Here is a 22,815-nt window from a genome sequence, read left to right on the forward strand (position 1 = left end):
TTCTTGTTGTAAGTATTATGTGGAATCATACTTCGATGATGATATTGACTGTATGGATCACTTTGCAGGCTTGTTATATATTTTTTTCATTCTCCGCATTACCAGATCTATGACAAGGCAGTGTGGTGGAGTAGAAAGACCATTGGCTTTGGTTCCAGGTAGATCTCTATTCATATACCTGAATCACCACTTATAAGTTATGTAGTATTTTGAGCAAGTTATTTAACTTCTATTACTTTCATTCTCTTCATCCATATAACAGAGATAACGATATCTATTACATAGACTTAAAGTATAAATATACTATTTATAAGGTGCCTGGAAATGGTATATACTCAATAAATGTTTTCCTTTTTGTACCCCTTAAAAAGCAAGTTTGGGGCACCTGGGTGGCTCAGTCAGTTAAGCATCTGATTCTTGAATTTGGCTCAAGTCATGATCTCACAGTTTATGAGATGGAGCCATGGTGACAGCAAGGAGTCTGCTTGGGATTCTCTCTCCCTCTCTCTCTACCCCTCCCCTGCTCTCTCTCTTTCTCTTTCAAAATAAATAATAAATAACCTTTAAAAGTAAAAATAAAAAGCAAGTTCATGAAGCAAGATATTTTAGATTTAAAGGATGAAGTGGGAATCTGCCTCAATGCAAAGAAATTTTATCAAATCTTTTTTAAAAATCCAAATGTGAACACTTAAACAATGGGAAAAATGTCCAAGCTTGGCAATGAAAAGCAATGTGAAGAGATTCAGAGATATAATCAGTGGCTGGGTTTGTGAAGTTAGATCCATGAACTTGGGCTGATCTGTGTTTCCTAGAGTTGAGAAGTGTAGGTTTTGATGGGGCATCTGGTACTGTTTGTCTCTGCATAGTCCTCTGTTTTATTATTACACAGGAAGAAACAATGGGATGATAAAAACTAATTGCAGCAATGATGAACTTTCCATATGAAAGTCTGAAGCTGCTGTCAGTTGGTAGAACCAGAGGGCTCTCTGGGAAGTATCAGCACTGACGTGGGGAATGGTGTCAGAGCAGCTTTTTGTGTGTTTGATTTGCAGGTCATAACCAGCTCCTCCTGTATCCTAAAGTCATTATCACTTGAGGGTAAATATCTTCTGGCTTTCTTGGGCAATGGAAATAGCACTAGATTTGAAGCATACTTTGGCAGATATCTTCATAGCTGTACGGAAAATGTGTCTATTGACATATGGATTCCCGCAGAGAGATACATACGCTTTCAGATTTTCCTGATGTGAACATTTGCAAAGTCCCAAGTCTTAAGATCAGTGCAAATCCCTGTTGCAAAGGGGTTTTAACTTTATCCTTTCCTTCTTTGAGGAGTGTGGTCACCTGGTTGTTGTGTTATAAAGTGAAAAGCGAAAACAGAACTGTGAGAATTGCATAGAAGTTGAAATTCACCATCTCTCAGAATGATTTTTCATAGAAATTGCCAAAAGCAGATCTCAAAATCCCTGGGTAATTTGCTCCAGGGTCTTATAACCCTTCTGATTGGAGGAGTCAGTGATGTGATAGTTAAAGGGGCTTTCTCAGTAAAGTGTGGTAGAGACTGGATATAAAATATGCGTATAAATCCCAAATCAGGCAAAGTGCTAAAGAGACAAATTGTTGTTTTCTGTTCATAGAACTTCCTCTTACAGTTTTAAAAAGCAATTTTAAAAAGTTCCTTTTTTTTTTTTAAAGACAATCCTGAGCATCCTGGATTTAGGGGAAAATAGCATTTTGTGAGTTAGGGTAGATTTTCGTTTGTTTCCTTGTTCCTTAATATTTCCCTCCTAAAGTGTCACATGATGGTCATTTCCATTTTGCTTTTTAGTTTATTGAGCCCTAACTCTAGGTAATGTTTTTGGTGTGGGGGACACAGAGGTAAGAAGAAAACAGAAGAGGTGTCTGTTCTCATGGAACTCACATTCTAAGACTAAGTCTAAGCAGACAGTGTGGGATCTGTGTCATACAAAATTTTCACTGGGTCACTGGCCTCTTTCACATCATTGATCACTCCTATATATCATTGATGATTTCCTATGTTCATTCATTTTTTTAACCTTTCCATCCATTTATTTATTTAAAGTGGTCTAGAAATCGCTTAGTACTTCTGAGTAAACATCTTCCACAATTACTGAAGACAAAGGTCAGATTACCCTTCCCAAGATTTCTACACTCTATGGAATACACTTTTTAAAAAATGTTTATTCATTTTACTAGAGAAAGCATGAGCAGGGAAGGGCAGAGAGAGAGAGAGAGGGAGGGAGAGAGAGAATCCCAAGCAAGCTCCACACTGTCAAGGCAGAGCCTGACACAGAGCCTTGATCTCACAACCATGAGGACATGACCTGAGCCAAAATCAAGAGTCTGATGCTCAACTGACTGAGCCACCCAGGCACCCCCATGGAATACACTTTTTAATCTGTGTTCCCAATTTAAGGATGTTGGAGCCTGGAGATGATGAAGGCTCACTGACAATAACAATCTCTAAATTCGCTGTTCTGAGGATCACACTATTATGAGGAGTTTAAAATTCGGAAAGTGGCTTTACAGAAAATAAAAATCATAGTCAAATGGATACAAGTTATTAAACATGATTTAACTAGAATATATTCAAGTTATTAAACTTGGAAAGGAGAATTTGAGAGACCTCCTGCCTTTCCCCTGTTCCAATGTCCTTCTCTTCCAATGTGTTCTGAAGCACAATAAAGAGAAAAACCCCACTGGCTAAGAAGAATATTGCCTAGCTGTGCTATAATTCAAAACAGATTTCTAAATCTTCCTTCTGGAAATTTTTTGGGTCTCAGAACTAAAGGCATAACTGAGTGTGAGTGATCCTGCCAGTATGAGGGCTGAAAATCCAGTACCTTTTAGCAAATTTTTTGTCGAGGCAAATAGAATAGAAATCAAACCAATTCTCTGTAACTTCCATCTCTCTTAGCCTGCCTTCGAACTTGTGTCTCTGCGTTCTGTGAGTTTGAGAACTCTTGACGGCAGATTTGTAACAGAAACTGGACAATGTGGTTGAACAGGGAGGACAGCACTTTCTCCTTCCACGCTCCTCACCCACTCCTCTCGGCTTTTATGTTTTTGTTAAAGGTACTTCTCATTCTTTGGTCACTTGGCATGGAGTCGTCTATGAATTTTCCTCTGTTTGCTTTTAGCATCCATGGTTTCCAATTTCTTTTTTATTCTACTGCCAAGATATCTTTTTTTCCTTTTCTACTTATTCATTTTATTTCTGCTTCCTAATGTCCCTGTCACTCTTCCAGTATTTCACTCCTCTGAAATTGCTTCTGTCAAGGTGACCGATGGCCCCTTGTTGCTAAAACCCAAAGTCACTGTTTGGTTTCAACCTTAGCCTCTCTTTCAGCCTGACTGAACGCTAGTGTTGAAGGTCACTGTCTCTGAGACACCCTCATCCCTCAGTTAACCATGGTGCCACCTTCTTCTGACTCTTCCCTTCCCTGCTGGCCATGACTCTGGGTCTCCCTTACTGATGCTTCCACCTCTGGCCAAGCCTCTAATGGGCAGAACTCAGCTCCCTTCTCTACATTTTGTAGGTGCCTTCATCCATTCTCAGGTAGCTGTTATTTTATTATGAAGGTAATGCATTCACTTGGCTAAAAACTATAAGATGTAGACATAAAAAAATATAAATGTGAAATTTTACCTTTACTCCCGTGTCCTCGGCAGTTCCTTAGACCCAATTACTTTCAACTACCTGCATCTTTTAACTCTTTTGCTTTACCTCAAGACTATACCTCTGTGAATCGGTTTGTTAACTTTAGATAACATCTGTTAATTCCTCATTATGAAGGAAGAGGACTTAACTCATTTATACTTCCCTCCAAATTTTCTTATTATTTGTAGTTTGTCCAGTGCTTAACTTTATAAAATCCTTAACCCCCACAGATATGTCATTCACTTTGGATGATATGACAAAGAGGTGATGATGCCTGTACTTTCCTCCTCTTTTTATCCCTTCCAGCTAACTTCTCTGAGCTCTGCATTGCTTTCTTCTACTCATCTTGCCTTCCCTTTCATCCTTTTCCTCTTTTCTTCCTGCCTTATTTAGAGTGATCAAGTGTTTTCTCTTCCTCAGGTCCCTTTACTTATTTGAAAAGTGATTACCTACACTTTATAATTCTTTTCAGTGGTTTCCCTTGAAATGTTAATACACATACTGCCAGCAGCCTAACATTAATTGGTGTCTCTATCCTCTTCTGAAAGAAGATAGAATCAGAAAACGCTTTAACCCAAACTCCCTCTTCCCATCTTCAGTGTTACTGTTTTTTGATATTTTGGTAAAACCTAGGTTTATAACTCCCTAAAATAGATTTTTTCAAGTGACCACGGTGAGAGCCATGGAGAGGCCCTGCTCAGATGTCCCTTCAGTGAGAACTTCCTGCACAGAGGGCGGTCAGCTGAGAGCCTTTCTCTGCCATCAGTGTCAATCACAGCAGTCACACTGGAGCCCTGCACCCCCGCCACTGGCCATGCTCAGGCAGAGCACCAGAGCCAGGCATTCTGGGTCCCCCGCTGGCCTGAGACTTTCTCAGAGATGCACAGCCATCTCGGACTCTTCCTTCCCGATCCTTTTTCACTTCCCCTCTCTTGTCCCAGGGGTCAGATCCATGCTGTGTCTGAAAGATATCCCCGACTGTTCCCACCTCTTCTCCCCTTTACTTATCACAGGGAGTTCCCTGCAGCAAAGCTCTTGTACTTCTGATTGCATCGTGGCATCTGCTTCCTCGAGACTTTAAAATTATAGCAGCATTTCCTGATCATTCCTTTGGTCATTTGTGCTTCCGGTACTCCCATTTGGCCTTAGAGTATCATCTCATTCTCCTGAGTTTGGCCTACAAGGCCCTATACGGCTGGGTGTCTCCCTAGGTGTCCAACCTCATCTCACACTGCTGCCAATCAATGTGGCAGCACCAGAGACCTCCTTTGAGCTCCTCGGATAAACTAGGCTTTTCCTTCTCTAGGGTTTTTCTGTGCTGGCTCCTCTGCTTGGAGTTTTCCTCTCCCATTTCCCTCTCATCTTTACATCTAGCTTAAAAGTCACCCCTGCAGGGATGCCTTTCCAGATCATGTTGCCCCCTCTACAACTCTTTATTCTCTAATACAGCAGCTAGTTGTGTTTATTTTGAGTGTCATTTTTTTGGTGATTGTTTACTTGTCTATTTTCCACGATGTAACAAGCCAAGATTGTGTTTCTTTCATTCACCTCTATAGACCCGGCACTTAGCACAAGACTTGGAACAAAATAGATGCTTAATAAATATTTATTTAATGAGTGAATATCCTCTCCTTTTATTTTCACTGACACCACTCTTACCTCTTGTCTGAATCATTGCTATAGAGCCCTTAACGGCTCTTACTGCTCACCTCTGCTAGATTAATCTTCCCCAAATGTAGAACTTTGAAAGTTTCTTTCTGCTCAGGAAAGCATCAAGGACACCCCATGACTAATAACTGAGATTCCTCAGCCTGGCACTCAGGACTGCCACAAAATCCATCTCTCTAGCCTCACCTCCCTATATTACTATATTACCCTTACCCTCGAGTACAGCTGGACAGTAACTACTGACTAAACATATTCTAGGCCTTTCTATCTCCATGCCTTGTGCTAATCTACAGCAATGACTAACTGTTTCTCCCCTTCCCATCATCTTTTTAAGTCAAAATTGATGAGAATCTTCTCAGTATAAACTCTTCCTCTTCCTCCTGAATGAAGGTGAAGCCCCTGCTCTACAATGTCATAGCACATGGTTTGAGGCTTAGTGCATTCCCATACTTTCTTAACATTAAAATGATTGTCGACTTGTCTTATTTTGCTTTACCAGAGTCCAGGATCCTCCACGACAGGGACTATCTCTTATATATCTTTGTCTCCTCTAAAATGCTCAGCACAATACCTTCCTATTAATACATTTTTATTTTTTAAACTTTACTTTTATTTATAAATTATAGTTTAATGTTGATATCACTTTATTTTTATGACGATGAAATCATTCACATATGTTACAGAAGATAGGAAAGATAAAAAATACAGAGAATAAGAAAATCAGCTGCAATTGGACCACCTTTGAATCATTATTTCTTAGCATTCTGTTGTGTTTCTTTTTATTTTATTTTTTCTATGCATATTATTTGTACTAGCAGAGATCATACTGAATATAAAATTTCGTGTTTTGGAAATTTCAAGTTTTCATAGAAACTTTATCCAAAATTATGGTCGTATGAGTTTTACAGTGACAAATGCTCTTAGTTTTCTTTTAACAGAAAATGTCTTTATTCTGTTTTCATTATTGATGGATATTTTTGCTGGATATAGAATTCTGGATTGACAAGTTTTCCCTTCATCACTTTAGAAATGTGTTCTACTCTTTTGACATCCACAATTTTTTATGAGAAGCCAAAAGTCAGCCAATTATTCAATTACTATCCCACTGTATACAATGTGTCATATTTCTCTTGCTGATTTCTAGATTTACTTTTTATATTTGGCTTCTGATTCTGACTCTGATTTCTGAGTTCTAAGTCTGATGTGTAGTTACCCATGTTGATGTTCATAGAGCAGCTTGAATCTGTACATTTATAACTTTCACCAAATTAGCAAAAGTGTGGTCAGCACTTCAAATAGTTTTCTCTCCATTTTTTTTCCTATTCTTTCTCTTTCTTGGATTCTAAAGACATGCATGTTCTACCACTTGATATTATCTAACCAGTCTGTAAGACTCTTTTTTTTTATCCTTAATCTTTCTCCGCTCTTTTCTGTATGTGAATTGGGTTAGGAAGCCAAGAAATACATGAGTAAAGTAAACTTTTAATTGAAAATGAGGAACAAAATGTATTCTGGAGGAATGAATAGATGTGTAAGTGCAGCAACAAGGAACATGGTGTATAGATATATGAGGAGGGGATAGTCTTCTCAGTGTATCTGTTGAATGTTCCAGTTTCTCTGAGGAAATATTTATTATAATTGAAAAACATGAAATAACATGCAACTGATGACATCAGATTTATAAAATATGATATGTAAGCCACAGTTCTATGGGTTCTGTGAGAGCGTAAATGATTTTTTTCACCACCAGAGAAATTAGGGGCAAATATTCTGATTTCCATGTTATGGAGACACCTACTAAGTACAGCATTCATTTGTGAGTTCTTTTCATTTGCCACTCCCCATTTATTTACATTGTGATGTACTTTTTCATGGGGAAGATTTCACGTAGTCTATGTTTATTTGGAGAAACTACAGTGAGAATTGAGAGATGGGGGAAATTTGGAGATTATGCATTGTTTCACAGAGCTTACAGAAAAATCAAAGGGAAGGAAAGTAGGGGGTTACACTTTTGCTATTTAGAACAGAAAAATGAAAAAAATATTGGAAGATAAGATTTTTTATGGAAGTCAAAGATTTTTTTTTTGTCTCAGGATTTTATTTAAATGTAATTGCATAATTAGAAGACAGGTGGTTGGTATGTCTCTATTTCATTATTTTTAAGTAATCTTCATAGTTTTTATCTTTTTTTTAATTTCATAAATCATATTTTATCATTATGGCTCTATTTTTTTTAATGCTTATTTATTTTTGAGACAATGTGAGAGACAGAGTGCAACCAGCAGAGGGGCAGACAGAGAGAGACACAGAATCTGAAGCGGGCTCCAGGCTCCGAGATGTCAGCCCAGAGCCTGACATGGGGCTTGAACTCACAAACCGTGAAATCATGACCTGAGCCAACGTCGGACACTTACCCAACTGAGCCACTCAGGTCCCCCATTATGGCTCTATTAATGTGTGTTTGGTTGAAGGCAAAGTATCAATGCTTTAAAATATTTGAAGACAAAATTTGAATAACTCTCTAATAATTCTCGCATAAAAGCATTCTCCCCACACAGAGTTAGGAAGATGCTCACATACACAGAAGCATGTATCTCAAGGGAAAATGTCTCATATAAGTTTTTGAAAACCTTTTTGGAAAAATATTAATTTTTAATTTAGTAGAGTAAATTGGTTATAGCACATAAACAAATAAATCTGTCCTCAACCCCTAATCCATGAATGCTCAATTTAAATTTAAGCATTTCGGGGCGCCTGGGTGGCGCAGTCGGTTAAGCGTCCGACTTCAGCCAGGTCACGATCTCGCGGTCCGTGAGTTCGAGCCCCGCGTCAGGCTCTGGGCTGATGGCTCGGAGCCTGGAGCCTGTTTCCGATTCTGTGTCTCCCTCTCTCTCTGCCCCTCCCCCGTTCATGCTCTGTCTCTCTCTGTCCCAAAAATAAAATAAAAAAAAAAAAAAAAAACGTTGAAAAAAAAAATAAATTTAAGCATTTCTAGATAAACTAATCAGGAACAGTTTTTCTCAAATCAAGCCAACCATCAAATTCCTTTGAAAAATACATTTTCCTCTCTGCTTTGAGAATAATCAATTGATCTTTCATTTGTTGCTTTACTTGTGGGCAAATGAAAGCATGTGAGGGGCATCTCCTTGACATTAAAATCTGAAAGTGGGGTCATGGAACTCTTGAGATGGTGCTCAGCCCTGGGCAGTGGCTCTCTTTCCCATTTGGAGTGCTGGCTGTGGTGAGGTGAGGGCCAACAAGAGAGAAATCCAGGTCCCCTGAGATTTTATGGAGAGTGTTTTTTTCTTCCTTGAGACCTCTCACAGCTTTAGCTCTTCCATCTTCTTGTTGTAGACCTGACATAGGGAAGTGAGAGGTGTTGATGTTGGCAGTACAAGGGCTGGTGTCTTGATGCTGATATACTTGATGGAGGATGAAGCTCTCGTGAGTCTCCAGTCAGTGGTTGTGGACCAGTCCCCTGGCTGTGGCTTGTGGCTATTGTTTGCTAAAACTTCAGTGAAGGAAGAGTGCTCAGATGTGGAGATGTCCTGGTTACTCTGGGTAAGCAGGCCCCCTTCTTTGAGCTTTAGGTCTCTGACTTTTTCATCTGTTCCAGCCAACTTTTCGCACTTCTCAACTCCTGTCCATAGATCCTCTCCTTCCCACTCAATTTATGGAATCCCAGGAAACAGCCCAATATCAGATATTCATTTATGTGTTTTTGTTAGGGAGAGGTGGTAGATCTATTTTAAGACTTAGATCTCATTGTGGAATGAAAATCTTTGTTTGTTACTAACGAAACCAAGGAGGAGGTATTTAGGGGAGGAAAAGGCTTGTTTTGTCTATTTTGGCTGACTGCGTATGTAACCTAAAAAGTTTAGTATGAATTGTAAATCCCTAAAATACATTTTTCTGAGGTGCTGGAATTCTAGTTGAAGTGCTGATGAGCTGAGTTGGTTATTAGTTGGAATTCTCCGATGCAGAACAGAATGTCTCATCACAGCATTTCCTAATTAACAGTTTCTCTGTCTTATTCCTCTAATAGACTAGGTACTCCTTGCTCAGAAGCTGCATCAATACTTTGCTGAGGAAACTCACTCCTTTAATGCCATTTTCAAAGAATGTTTGTTGATTAAGGCTGACTCACCATTCCAAAGAGTGCTAATTTGACAATGAGCTATCAAATTATATCAGTCTTGGAAATGTTCTTTCAGGTGTTTGCAGTAGTTTGTTAATCCTGCTCTTGTCTCCTGGAACTTCAATCCCAGCTCAATCTCAGATATGGGCTTTCTTTCTTTTTCTTTCTTTCTTTCTTTCTTTTCTTTTCTTTTCTTTTCTTTTCTTTTCTTTTCTTTTCTTTTCTCTTTTCTCTTTCTTTCTTTCTTTCTTTCTTTCTTTCTTTCTTTCTTTCTTTCTTTCCTTCTTTCTTTCTAGCATTCATATTTATTGGGTGTCAGCCTTTATCCCTGTGCCAAACTCTCAGAGTACTGAGCTGAGTGAAATCCTAGAATTTCCTAACTGTTGGTGACTTAGAGATCACCTAGTTGAAAGTAAGATAATCAGGATAACATACCCCATAATGCATGGAAAATGGCTTCCCTGCTCCAGAGAGGTGAGAAACCAAGAATAACTCTGTGTGCCAATTTCACAGACTAAGAGACTTTTATAGTCTCCAAGTGCCATAGAGATTCTGTTGTCGTTTAGTGCTCTTTGCTATTTATGTTACAGTTAACAAGGTCAACCTTGCTGGGAAATGAGTAAGCAACCCAGGTGATCTCAGGAGCTGAGTGAAAGTGCCCTTTTCCTGCCTCTCCAAATTTGCCCCACCCTTGCTTACTGATGTCTAGGATTTCACTAATAGAAACAGAGGTCATTACATATTTTAGGGATGTTTGAAAATCCAAATTACTCCAGAGTGATAATATAGAGTTAAATCTAAAAAGGGTGTTAATAACTGAAATCTTTGCCTTTTTTGAAAAGAGAGGGGAGAGAGGGGCTGGAGGGCACTGACAATTTGGGAGAAATTTTCTACTTTAAAGGGAAAAAGACAATTTTTTGATGCAGCCACAGTTTCATTCAAGAGCTACCAGCCTATTAAAATGAATTGTAGTTAAAGTTGTGTGAATATAGCTAGATGCAGATTTTTACATGCTTAAAATCCCCAGAGAGTTGTTCATTAGCATCGTGAGCTGATATTTATACTGAGCATCAAGAATGCTTTAGAAAATATGAACATCCTATTTTACACATATATGGTTTTGAATATTGAAAATGCTCTCCAGTAGAAGTTTTTATTGTGTTTTTAAATGCTTGTCTATATTACATTTTTAGGAGCTAGTGGAAGATAGTCTTATTCTCCTTCAGTGTTTGTGAAACACAAGCCTTCTTTCCCATAGCTTTCCTGTTCCCAGAAACAGCGTGCACGTGCACACGCGCGCACACACAAACACAAAATTAAGAAGCAATAATTCAAGATTTCTGAACATCTTTACTCAGGCTATTTTCTTTCAAAATAATAAAATGTATTACACGTCCTTTTTAATGAAGAGAAAGCAAACACTCTAAAAGATATAACATCTGCTGGAAATATAATCTAAATTGAAAACTTGTGCAGACATAAGGAACAAGGGAGAAAATATAGGGACAGGAAGTATGGCAAGATGTTAATGCTAAAAGCAGTTTTTAAAAACATCACGCATGATAGAAAGCACATAGATGATTTTTTTTGAGCAAAACCCAAACCAAAACAAAAACCCTAATCTTATCTGAAGATTGACAGCAATGCTTATTTTCTTTGGGCATAATTAATCTTGTAATATATTCCTACTGAGTTTTAGATCTTAAAAGATGGAAAGGCCATATGCACTGACCATCTGAGGATTTATACTTTCTTTCAGGAGCAGTAATTCTTACCTAAATAACAAGAAGAACTACTTCTTATTTCTTTTCAACATTAACCATCGAAAGGAAGTTCTGTGCTTTTGAGCTGATATAATATAGTCTCCTAAGTAATCAATATCATGCAAGCCTTTTGGTAAGAGAATTTCTGTTTGGTATGGGGAAAAGAAAACTAATTGTCAAGACCTGTGTTACCTAGCAAGGTGTTCTGAGGATCAAGCGATATAAAAGTATATTGAAAATTATAAAGCACATAAAGTTCAAGGTGAAAGTATGATGTCTGATTGTGCACAAGTAGAGTGAAATACCATATTGCACACTCCTGCAAGCTTTGGGGGCCAGTGCTGTGGGTAGCTGTCTCAGTCTGTTCTGGCTACCAAAACAAGATAACCACAGGCTAGGTGACTTAAATTGCAAACATTTATATCTCGCAGTTGGGGAGCGAGATCCCAAGCTATGGGGAGATCCGGAAGTAGGATCAGTGTGCCGGTAGGGTCAGTTTGTGGTGAGGAGTCTCATCCTGGTTATATCCTCACATGGCCTTCCATTGGATCTGTCTCTCTCTCTCTCTCTCTCTCTCTCTGAGAACAGAGAGAACAGAGAGAGAGACAGACAGAGATCCAGTGTCTCCTCTTTTCATAGGGAGACACCAATGCTATCATGAAGGCTATACCCTCATGACTTCATCGACCCCTAATTACCTTCCCACCTCCAAATACCATCACCTTGGAGATAGAGTTTCAACATGTAAAGTTTTAAGGGAAACACACATTCAGTCCATAGCAGTGGATAAATTAGGCAGCCACTGGTGTGGTGTAATTTCAAAAGTGCCACAAGCTTGGCCCACTTCCTTACAATGGAACCAGTGCTACGGACTGAGATACTGGCTCTAGAAAGCTTCTGCTGAAAGACCTTCCCTATGTGGTAGAGGTAACAAGTTAATTTTCTTTATCAGATTAACCAACTTTCACCTATAAGGAAGCCAAACTGTGAGGAAAGGAGACACAGGACAGATAATTTTTGAAGATGACTGTGTGAGGGTAGGATGGAAAGTTCCAGACATAGTTAATTTCGGTCAGGACAAGCCCTCGACAGTGACATGGGCAGTGACATGGTGGGAGGTCCTGGTAATTGAGGAACAGCCCCGGCACCAGGGCCCCATGTCATTTGTAGGGAATAAAGGACAGGAGAGGGAGACTGGAAAGAGAGGGACACACTTAAGCCATGTGTTGCCTGTGACGCAGTGTAGCTGTAGCCTAAGCCTATATGCCTGACCTCAGTTCATTAATCTCTGAGCATGTCCATTCTCCTCATAAATGCACCTTTGTTTTCTGCCCAGTGCACAAACATCACGACCCGTGTCTGAGAATGTTGGGAACTTTATGAGGTCCATAAAGTTTTAGCTGTGGTCTAGTCCACCGAGGCCAAAATAAATAAATACAGAGAGTGTAAGGGTAACATTTTTTTTTTTAAAACCTGGCTTAAAGAAAGAAAAACTACTGAAGCTCTAGAATAACTTAGTCACAGTGGCTTTAGAGGGGATTTCTCCTTACCAACTAAGATTTCTTTAAAGTGCAAGCAGAGAAACTACAGGCAAAGATGTAGCCAAATTCACTTTTCAGCTTTCTCTGAGAATAATCTGTTCTGCGGAGTTAGGTTAAGAGGTTAAAATAATTGACAAACGATTGGCCGTAAGCCTGAAGCTAACTGGGTAAAAGAAGCAAAATGCCTCGGCTTTTAAGAGTTGGGCTGTTGGGGCAAATATTAATGGTAGAATTAATTACTCTTTATAATATAAGAAACTTCTCAATGATTTTTTCTCTTCTGTATTTTCTCCAGGTTCAAAATCTGGATCATTCAGATCTCTTGAGCTAACATCCTTGGTGTGCTATGATAATATTAATAGTTATGATTATTCTTTTTTAAAATTTGTTTTAATGTTTATTTATTTTTGAGAGAGAAAGAGAGAGAGAGAGAGAGAGAGAGACAGAGTGTGAGCAGGGGAGGGACAGAGAGAGAGAGAGAGAGAGAGAGAGAGAGAGAGAGGGAGACACAGAATCTGAAGCAGGCTCCAGGCTCTGAGCTGTCAGCACAGAGCCCGATGTGGGGCTTGAACTCACGGACCGTAAGATCATGACCTGAGCTGAAGTCAGACGCTTAACTGACTGAGCCACCCAGGCACCCCAGTTACGATTATTCTTAAATACAGTGTTTTGAATGCCCACTATGCGCCACAAACTTTTCTAAGAACCTGAAATGCACTAACTAAATTACTTATCACTATGCGAAGTAGGTGAAGTAGCTGCTGTTTTTTTCCATTTTGAAGATGGAAACATAGATGAGACAGATCAGTTAAGTGACTTGCTGTAGATCACACAGCTAGGAAACTGAGAACATGGGATATAGACAGTATACATTTAGCTCTCAGTTCTTAAGGTCATGAAAAATTTAAGGTCATGAATTTCTAGTTACTCTCTTGACTCAGTGTGTCTTTCACCATCATTGTTATTATCAATAATATTTTGGGGTATCCAATATGTGTATCAGGAATGCAGTTAATTAGTGGAAAAACCATAGTGTTGAGTAGAAAAAACAAACTTCAGAACAACAGCAGAATAGGATGCTCCCTGTGTGAAGTGTAATTATTCATACACAAAATGCTGTATAACATTTATGTGATGTTGCATATGTGTAAGCGACACATCAGCCTTATGTGAATGGAGCCTCCTGGTCCATGGGGAGGGTGATGGGATGGGGGGGAAACAATTTCTTGAAATTGTAAGATTCTGGAAACAATTTCTTGAAAGGGGGACATTTGTCAATTCTGAGTGCTAAGACTATAATGCTTTGTGTCTTTTTGCATTTTCTAAATTTCTAAAAATATGATAAAAAAAAGAAAATTTATGGAAGACACTGATTCCTGTGCTGAAGGTGCCTTTATTGTAGTGAGGATTCAGGACACACAGATAAAAGGAGACTTATAAAACAAGGTGTAAATTAGGATCATGGCATGTAAGGCTTGTGTGGCTTCAGAGGAAGGGTTGATCAAGCTCATTAGAATTGGAGAAAGCTTCATGGAGGAGGGGAGATGTGGACTGAGTGTTGAAGGTTTAACCTAGAGAAGTGGAGGGAAGGGAATCCCCGGGGGCCTGTCATGAGTTGGGATCTGCAGAAGCAGAGGAGGAATAGTTTGAAGAACAGGGCATTGGTTAGAAGTCAGCACCTGCAAAAGGAAGAGGGAAGGAAGTGTACTGGACAGAGGGAGAGCTCAAACAGTAATGCAAGCCCCACAATGTGGAGGCTGACCCAGTGGGGAGCCCTGCGGGGAATAGTGTCCATTAGAACAATCCCAGGGCAGGCTGATGTGGCTGACCCTTCTTCCCTGACTCACCCCCTTATGCAGGCTGCCTGAGAGAAGAGCATGACCATACACAGGGCAACTCTGCAGCTGATGGACTCACAGGGGGCTGGAGGCTGTCTGCAGACCATTCTCTCCCTTGACTGAGGGGCAGGTTTTCCTTGAAGAGGGATCTTGGTGACACATCTCCACGTTCATCAAAATGTGAGTAATAATAGTACCTAGCTCATAGGGATGTTACAAAGGTAAGTGAGTTATATGGAGGGGTCTTAGAAGGGTGTTTGCTGCTATTATTGTGTGTGTTCCCATGCCACGGCTAGACCCGTGGAGAATGATTTCTGGGATGTGATGAACTAAAGTGAGTGTTTCTATAGCTCATTTGCTCTCTCTTATTGCAAATTACCTTGCTTGGAGTCATGGGCTATTTTATGCATTACTTTGTTGGGCAGTTCAGATGGTTTTGACTTTGTTGTCTTCTGGACGTTATGGGAGTTACAAAGCTTTTGAATCACCCCAGGCAGCCAGTATGTAAAACTTGGCCCATTTTACCTATTAGACGATAAAACATAAACAGAACAGAAGGAGCCAAGCAGAGCTAATGGAAGATGTGACTCAGGTAGGAGTAGGTTGGAATGGATGGGAACAAAGGCAAAGAGAAGATGTGGCCATGAGTAAGAGCTGAGGGCCTAGAGTGGGCACGACGGGGGCAGTGGGAATGGACACAGAAGGTCTGAAGCATGTTGTAGGGTTTTGCAATCAGGGTCTATATTCTTAGGGTCAGCAAATTCTCACTAAGAATTTGAAAATGCTGCCTTTTCTTTTTGATCATCTGGATGACCACATTTTAACTGAACCCCACCATGTGATTTAGGTGTTGTGTTTTCTTGGCATTTGTGGTTGAATGTTGGCACCACGTAATTACCAAAATGATAGCATTTAACATTCAAATATGCTGGTAAGCACGTCTGGCTGCTATTAGGTTGGCAACTTCTAATGTGAAAATCACAATAACCATTCCTCACCCATTCCTCAACTGCTGTTCAGTAGAAGGTTTATTGACCCAGGAGTCTAAACACTAGAAGTGCCCAAAGAACAAAATTGTCCTAAATGATTTTAAAATAATGTTTAAAAAAATATCTCTATGGCAATAAAGAATGATTAGCTCTAGAGTGTTTGCTCTAGTGAATGGTCTGAGAATTCAGAGGGCCAGGTAGCATGGGGCAAAAGGATATGTGAATGGCCATAAATGGTCACTGTGGAATCATTGCTGTTCTCCCTCCATCCCTCCTTCTCTCTCTCTGCCTTGTGAATGAGATGGGTTAGTGGTGGTTCTGGGTTGTTCATGTTTTGGTAGGTAATAACCGTGCCAAAGTGTTAAATTTAAAGTATTAAGTAGAACTTTGACAAATACGTCTAACATATCCCATTTCTTAACCTAAATACTGGGGAAAAAAAGAACGAGATGCATTCATGAAATACTGCAGTGGAGCAAGTGTTTTTTCCATGCTAGTATGCTTTTGGATTTAAGGCTCTAGAAATAGAGGGAATCTCAGTCAAGCCACACGTCTGGACATACCAAAAACAAAAAAACAAAAAAACAAAACCAAAAAACCCCCCACAAAACCAGATTCAGACTGTGAATGTCAAATTATTTTAATCAATTCCACAGACAGAATTACTTGTTTGCAGTGAATTTTGCACTTGAAGGGAACTTCCATAGGGCAGGATTCTGGTTTTTTAAGTTGTTTAATGTATTGACATGTTGATTTGGTAAACAAGAAAGTGGAATCGTGTGTCCGAGTAATGGTGTTTAATTGTTGAGGCTAATGAGAGAAGAAAAAGGTAGGCTTCATATGTAAATGATGTCGGTCTGCCAAATGATGTAGTTCACTGTGTGGAGGAAATGTTTGTATTTGTTAAAAAAGAGAAAAGAGATTGCAGAGCTGATTCATCACATGGAAAACAGTAGCATAGATGCTGGATTCAAATGATGTCACCCTGTAGCAATTAGTCACATATAGTCATGTTGTGAATAGAGTTTGGCTTTGGCATATTACTAATACCTGGTTCTTCCCATTTGGTCGCTAATATACTGAAGTGTAATCCACCAGGGCAGGTATTTTTGCCAGTTTGGTTGATTGCTGTGTCTCCCCCACCTGTTACACCTCTTACGCCTGATACATAATAGAACCTCAATACAAACCTTTTGGAGTGTTTACATTTAAATTTTGTTGGTTTTAAGGGTACCTGGGTGGCTCAGTTGGTTAAGCATCTGACTCTTGATTTCAGCTCAGGTCATAATCTCACAGTTCATGAGTTCAAGCCCTGGGCCTGGTCTTCTCTGTTGGGCTCCTCACGGACAGCCAGTCAGCTGGGACCCTGCCTGAGATTCCCCCTCTCCCTCTGCCCCTCCCCCACTCACGTGAGGGCTCTCTCTCTCAAAATAAATGAATATTTTGTAAAAATTTTATTGGTTTTATATTTTTGTTGTATTAATCTGTAGATTTGTTTTTGTTTTATGATTGGCTGAGAATGGTATGCCATAGAACTTTGAACCTAGTTCTATGCTGTGCACATTTAAATAAGATTAAAAATGGTTAAATTCAACAATGAGAGTCTTTTATTTTATAGGTTTCTATACCTTCCTCCTGTTTGTCCAACACAGTGATGCAATAGGAATAATCAAGTTACAAAATGTATTTTGTGTGTCACAGGAGAAGGGAAGTAGAAAGTGGAGCAAAGCAGAGAGAAGAGGAAAGAGGGGTGCTTGGGTGCCTCAGTCAAAGTGTCTGACTCTTGATTTCGGCTCAGGTCATGATCTTGTGGTTTCATGGGTTTGAGCCCCATGTTGGGCTCTGTCCCAGCATCCTGGAGCCTGCTTGGGATTCTCTCTCTCTCTCTGTCTCTCTCTGCCCCTCCCCAACTCACGCTGTCTCTGTCTCTCTTAAAGTAAATAAATAAACTTAAAAAAAGAGAGCGAAAAGGAAAGAGATTAGAGATGATAGTAAGATTAAGAACCTGAGGGATTACCAGGAGAAGGACACCATTATTGCTGCAGTGGGTTGAATAATGACCCCTTGCCCCAAAAAACCATGTGTACCCAGAACCTGCAAATGAGACGTTATTTGAAATATGGGTCTTTGCTATTGTAATTAAGGTAGGGATCTCGAGATGAGATCATTTTGGATCAGGGTGGGCCCTAAGCACAATGGTGGGTGTCCTTATAAGAGATGGAAGAGGCAGAGGTGCACAGCCACCCAGACAGGAAGGCGGTGTGCAGGAGGCAGGAATTTAACTGACGCATGTACACGCCGAGCGAAGCTACAAGTTGTGGGCAGCCACTGGATGACAGAAGAGAGGCAGAGAGCAGATTCTTGCCCAGAGCCTCCAGAAGGAACCAAGCCTGCTGACACTTTTTAATTTCAGACTTTTGGGCCTCCAGAGCTGTGAGAGAATCTGTTGTTTTAAGCCACCAAGGGTGTGGTAGTTTTTTACAGGAGCCCTAGGAAACTGACCCAATAGTACTATGGCAAGATAAATAAAACACATCTTTAGAACCGTTGAAACATTTAAAAAAATATTTTAAATATTTTGTTTTCTTATATTCCCCCCCCCCCCCAAAGCCCTGCTAATAATGTGTCTTCTAAATGGGTTAACATTTGAGAAAATGAGCAGCTCAACTGAAAGACTTTTTAAAAACCACCTTACCCTGACCATGTTTTGTTCACAAAACAGATTTTTTTTGCACTCAGGTCTTTTTTTCTTTGACCAGTGCCTCAGTTATTGTCACAGCTTCTGCCCTCTTTCATGGTGAACACACATCTGCCTGTCTGTGGGCACACACTCCAGTCAGGGTTTGAATTTCGTTGTTCCTCTCATTAAGATAAAGGGCAAAAATAAGAGGCGGTTAGCTTGCTAAGCAAGTTATTCCAAATGATTGTTGCTAACATCAAAATCCAATGCTAGGCTCGGTACCACGTGTCTCCCATTGACTAATGTTATAATCTGTCTGGGCTTAATCATTGTCACATTTTCATGCATTGTCCGATAATCATTAATCTCCTTCATCATGTGAGGAAGACTTTTCAATGTGGCTTCCCAGAAGTTAAAGAGGAAAACTACTTAAAAAAAATAGGTAGTTTAAAAACCCAATTTAAAAATATTTCCATATATTCACTGAATACATAAAATATCAAATAATCATTGAATAAGTGCCACAGCCATGAGGTTTTATTCCTGGCAGGAAGATCCATAAATTAGATCAGCATGGGCCCTGCAATCTGCTCTTGAGAAACCTGTGCATTCCTTTCCTGTCACAATGGCTAGAAAAGGCACTTTATATTCTACGTCCCAAATAAAGCCCTGGGTTCAGAAATGCTAGTGTTTTCATCTGCTTAAATCAGAGTGGGCTCTGAAGGGAGGGGAGGGGGTATTATTTTTCATTTCAACCATTCGAAAGAATTAGCTTTCCAGAAGAACTTTGTTCCTATAATAAACCTAACTAGATCTACTTATTCACTCAAAAAATAAATAAGAGAAGAAGAAGAAGAGAAAATGTGGAAGAGCCAAGAATCTGTCAGCTCCATAATAGTGGTTGACCAAGTGCTGGCGTTGAACTCTTGCAGGATTTCTGCAGGGCCGGAGGACTTTCACAGAGGAGGCGAGTCTCACAAGGAAACAACCCTGGCGCAAAAAAGGTCAGAGTCTGACTAAACTAATGTGCTCTGCAGTGTGGGAAGAGGTGGTGCATCTCCGAACTTCATTTCTTGGTTGGGATATTTTACGAAGCAAAACTGCTGTCTCCTCCACCCAGGGGAGAAGGGGATTGTCTCACCAGGAGAATGTCCTCAGTTGAGGAGTGGTTAGAATGATGTTACATGTATATTCCTGAAAGCTGGGTGTAAGTCAACTTTAAGAATTGAATGAAGCTTTATTGAGATATGATTGACACATGACGTTGTGTAGGTTTAAGGTATACAATGTGATAATTTAATATATGTATACTGTGAAGTGATTACCACAGTAAGGTTTGTTAGCACATCCATCACCTCACACAGTTGCCTTTTGTGTGTGTGTGTGTGTGTGTGTGTGTGTGTGTGTGTGGTGAGAACATTTAAGATCTGTTCTCTTAGCAACTTTCAAGTGTATAAGTATATGTGTGTGTGTGTGTGTGTGTGTGTGTGTGTGTGTATCACAGAATTGTTAACTATTGTCAACATGCTGTATATCACATCCCCATAACTTATTCATCTTATAACTGGAAGTTCATACCCTTTGATCAACATCTCCCTCACTTTCCCAACACCCCAATCCCTGGCAACCACCATTTGATTCTCTGTTTCTGTGAGGTTGACTTTTGTTAGAGTCCACATACAAGTGAGATCACATGGTTTTTGTCTTTCTCTGTCTGACTTACTTCACCTTAGCATCATGCCCTCGAGGTCATCCGTGTTGTTGACAATGGCAGGCTTTCCTTCCATTGATGGCTGAAAAATATTCCACTGTAAAACTGAACGAAGTTAGATTGGCACACTTGACTAATTTTTGTGTTATGTTTCCATGTGTTGGGTTTACCCACAGTGAAGCCCCTCGACCAGGGAGCAAAGAGACAGGGGTCCAGTAATGGAGACAACAGATGCTATGGAGACAGTTCCGGCTGGACACAAATTGTTCCTTCCTCATTTACTAGCACTGTGACCTTAGGGAAAATATTGGATCTAGCTGACTCTCTATTTCCTCAGCTGTAAAATGAGGATAACTACAGAGAAATTCAGAGGGTTGATGCTGGGGGATTAAATGATGTAACACGGGCCAGAAGCTCGCTGTGGTCCCTGGCCCCAGGGAGGTCTTCTTTGTGAGGCCCAGCAGCTCACTATTATCCTCTACCTGCTAACCAAGTGAGCACCCTTCAGTAGTCCCACTTCTCTCTCTAGGCTCCTATGTCGTGGCATGCTTAAATATTCCTGTATTTCTAAATTCAGTTAAGATTGGGTGTGTCTATAAGTAATACAGACCCCAAATAGTAGTAGTTTAAACCAGGTAGGAATTTATTTCTCTGCAGAAGTCTAAGGGTAGACAGTGCAGATGGCTGTTCTGTACATGAATCCTCTGGGACTGAGGCAAACTTCCTTTTGTTCCTGCATCGTGCATCTTTCTATTCCAAGCTACTTCATGATCCATGGTGGCTGCTCTAGCTCCAGCTACCATGTCTCCATTCCAGCTAACATAAATGAAGGAGGAATAAGGAAAAACAAATAGGCAAAGACATTCCCTACTGTCTTTTCACGAAACATAAAAACACTTTCATCTTCCTACTCATTGTCCAGAACTTAGGCACATGATCACTCCTAGCTATAAGAAAAGTTGGGGTATGTCCAGCCTTCAAGTGGGGTTTCAATACTCTGGAAAGTGGGGAATGGATACTGGGGATGCTCTGCACTCATAGCTCTGCATTAACAGTCATTTCAGTTACTGCCCACATGCATAGATGTTTTCTATACACCCCAAGAGCGGCTTGTTTTCTGAACATGATCACTGTCTGCAAAGCCTATTCTTCTCCACTCTCATTATGGGCAGAGAGGCAGAATGTGATGAGTCATTGCCTCCCCGCCCAAACAAAACACAGTTGAAGGGGAGTGGTTCTCCAAGGAACAGGTGGTGCTAGTAAAAGAAGGGGAGACAGAATTCTGGGCAGACCAAAGTATGTCAACTACATTCTTGCAACTTGTTGAGGGGGAAGTGTTTTCAACAGAACCCATGAATGAAAGGAAAACTAAATGAATGCCAGTGGAACCACCTGACAGCCCTAATTCTGGCTGTTGATGGTCAAGAAGCCCTCTGACGGCATGACTGGCCCAGAGGTCCTCACTCACACTGGGAGTGCTACACGGGAATCAGGTAAGCCTGGGGCTGCTCACAGGCATGCCCCCGTCCCTTAAGAATACACACACACACACACACACACACACACACACACACACACACACAGAGGAAGAAAGAGCGTGCGCGCATGAGAGAGATAGGAAGCAAGAGAGCATGAGAGAGAAAAAAATGAGCTTTGATAACATATTGTAAGTCCTTGGGAGTCCTTGAGGCCAACTCTACCTTATGTCTGTTTTATATCTAAAATAAGTCCTCTACTTAAAGTTGAGTTGCATTTCTGTCATTGCAACTGAGAGATTTGTGACAAATGTATGTCTCTCCTTCAAAATCCATGAGAAGAAGTGTTCATAGACCTGGCTGTGATTCTGAACTATCAAAGTACTTTGGTTTTAAAACTAAGACTTAAAAAGAAAAAAAAAATCATGGTATATGTATTAAGTAAAGTTAACATTTTAAAATGTCACTAGTGTAGAGAGATTGGAAACATGGAGTATGGATTCAGAGTGCCCAAATCTGGGTTCTCCATTTGGTAGATGTTTTCGCAAACTTACTCTGTCAGTGTCTCAGAGACATAGTAATAAAACCTATCTCATAGAAGTGTTCTGGGGTTCAGTAAAAGAGTTAACATTGGTAAAGCATCTAAAATAATGCTTAGCCCATAGCAGGTACTTCCTGGGTGTAGTGCTATTCTGGATCCATTTGTAAATTACTAAGATTTTTTTCTCTGGGGTTTCAGGTATAGATGTTTGACTTAATTTTATTCCTTTGTTCATGAAAAGGTTAATAAACATCTTGTAAAACAACTACTCTATAATTTGCAAACTTAATATTGCCAGATTTTTTGTAGATTAAGATTGCTTCGAACAAGGTAAATCTATACAGAATAAAATATGGCACAGTTTCTCCGACAGTTATTTGCTATAGAATTCTCCACATAAATCCAGTACTAGGATGGGATATAGCTTTTGCACACTGTCTAGTCTATCACTGCAATGACCTCATCTCTCAGTAATATTTTCTGGAGATTATTTGAAAAGTTGGGGCTCAGAAGTGTTATGTGCCATAGCAGGTACTTTAAGCAGAGCAAGACTGTTGTCTTAGAATCATGAAGGCAGCTGACTGCAGACAGTTAGCAGAGCGTCAGAAATCATGAAGTATCAGGATTCCAAATTTGTAAAAAGAGCTGGACCATAGCGTGTAGGTCTAAAGAATTAGGTTACATTAATGAAATCTGTATCTGACCAACTGACACTTTCTGAATCCCACGGAGGATGATGTTGACCATGTGCTATGTCCTGGAATTACGCATAATCTGGGGACATTTTGT

At 40.0% G+C, this 22,815-nt stretch overlaps 1 long non-coding RNA gene across 1 annotated transcript in view; it reads left to right on the plus strand.

The window, feature by feature from the left end:
* LOC144616129 (uncharacterized) overlaps nt 1–22,815 on the plus strand; it is a 386,882-nt gene that overhangs the window by 132,284 nt on the left and 231,783 nt on the right. The window contains exon 3 of the long non-coding RNA XR_013555115.2: nt 14,652–14,810. This is a non-coding gene — a long non-coding RNA (uncharacterized LOC144616129). The remainder of the gene's footprint in view (nt 1–14,651; nt 14,811–22,815) is intronic.

Source organism: Panthera onca, chromosome B1, assembly GCF_046562875.1.
Source record: "Panthera onca isolate mPanOnc1 chromosome B1, mPanOnc1 haplotype 2, whole genome shotgun sequence".
Taxonomy (NCBI): Eukaryota; Metazoa; Chordata; class Mammalia; order Carnivora; family Felidae; genus Panthera; species Panthera onca.